Raw genomic sequence first — 1,604 nt, forward strand, 5'->3', positions numbered from 1 at the left:
TTTTAAGAAGTCAGCTCTGGTCTTGGGCTCTGGTTGTGGTAGTGAAACGTCCACTTCAGTCCCTGTCAGTGAGACGTTTGTCCTCTTCTCTCTCAGGACGTCCTGTAGTTTATCTCTGACTTCTGACACGGCCGCTGTCACGTCCTCAAAGCAGCTCAGAGGACGGATATGGATGCTGGATGTAGATTGGCTGAGTGGTGACAGTGAGGGGTAGTTGTGTAGAAACTGGTTGTGATCCTCTGTGTGTGAGAGCTTCTTCAGCTCAGCGTCTTTCCTCTTCAGCTCAGTGATCTCCTGCTCCAGCTTCTCCTGGAGCTCTTTGACTCGACTCACTTCACTTTTCTGCTGGGATCTGACCTGCTGCTTCACATCAGAGCTTCTTTTCTCCAGGAGACGGATCAGCTCAGTGAAGATCTTCTCGCTGTCCTCCACTGCTTTATCAGCAGAGAGATTGATGGCCTCCGCCTGCTGTTGAAGCAGCTTCACATCTTTCTCTCTGTCCTGGATTCTCTGCTGGATGTTTTGTCGACTCCCCTCGAGCTCTCTCTGCCTCTCAGCTCTCTCTGCTGCAGCTGAGACTGTGTCGTGGCCTTTATGTTCCTCCATTAAGCAGAGATAACAGATAAGCTGCTGATCAGTACGGCAGAAAATCTTCATCACCTCATCATGACGAGAGCAGACGTTCTCCTGGAGCTTCTTGGACGGCTCCACCAGCTTGTGTTTCTTTAGTTGAGGAACATCATAATGAGGCTGGAGGTGTTTGCTCACAGTAAGACATCAGACACATCAGACAGGACTTGATGTGCTTTCAGTTTTCTCCCAGTGCAGACATCACAGGCCACATCTTCAGCTCCAGCATAGCAGTGATCAGCAGGAGTAGCTTGGAGTCCAGTCTTCTTCAGCTCCTCCACTAAAGCTGCTAATATGGTGTTTTTCAGCAGGACAGGCCTCGGTCTGAACATCTTCCTGCACTGAGGACAGCTGTAGCTGTACTTACAATCCTCTCCATCCCAGTGGCTTTTAATACAGTTCATGCAGTAGTTGTGTCCACAGGAAGTAGTCACCGGATCCTTCAGTAGATCCAGACAGATGGAACAAGAGAAGGTCTCCTGGTTCAGCTGAACTCCTTTCTGCGCCATTTCTGTTCTCAGTGACAACGCTCGTCTGAGTCTCTCTTCCTGATATGTGAAACTAGACTGAGCTGTGTTCTAAGCATGTGTTTCTGCAAGTCATTGTGCAGTGAACGGGGCCTGTCAGCTCTCAGATTTCACTGCGTTGGTTACACCCACTGAAGGGAAGGAACAAGGAAATACAATACTATACTATGACTTTTTTTCAATACTATACTATGACTTTTTTTCAAGACTATACTATGACTTTTTTTGACATACTATACTATGACTTCGACATACTATACTATGACTTCGACATACTACACTATGACTTCAACATACTACACTGACTTCGACATCCTACACTATGACTTCGACATACTACACTATGACTTCGACATCCTACACTATGACGTCGACATACTACACTATGACTTCGACATACTACACTATGACTTCGACATCATACACTATGACTTTGACATACTACAC

The 1,604-nt window shown here is 46.6% G+C and overlaps 1 pseudogene; it reads right to left on the minus strand.

The window, feature by feature from the left end:
* The window catches only part of LOC144527215 (tripartite motif-containing protein 16-like), a 1,700-nt pseudogene extending 537 nt beyond the window's left edge, over positions 1–1,163 (minus strand).
* Between the last annotated feature and the right edge of the window lie 441 nt (positions 1,164–1,604).

This window comes from Sander vitreus, chromosome 12, assembly GCF_031162955.1.
Source record: "Sander vitreus isolate 19-12246 chromosome 12, sanVit1, whole genome shotgun sequence".
In the NCBI taxonomy this organism is placed as follows: domain Eukaryota; kingdom Metazoa; phylum Chordata; class Actinopteri; order Perciformes; family Percidae; genus Sander; species Sander vitreus.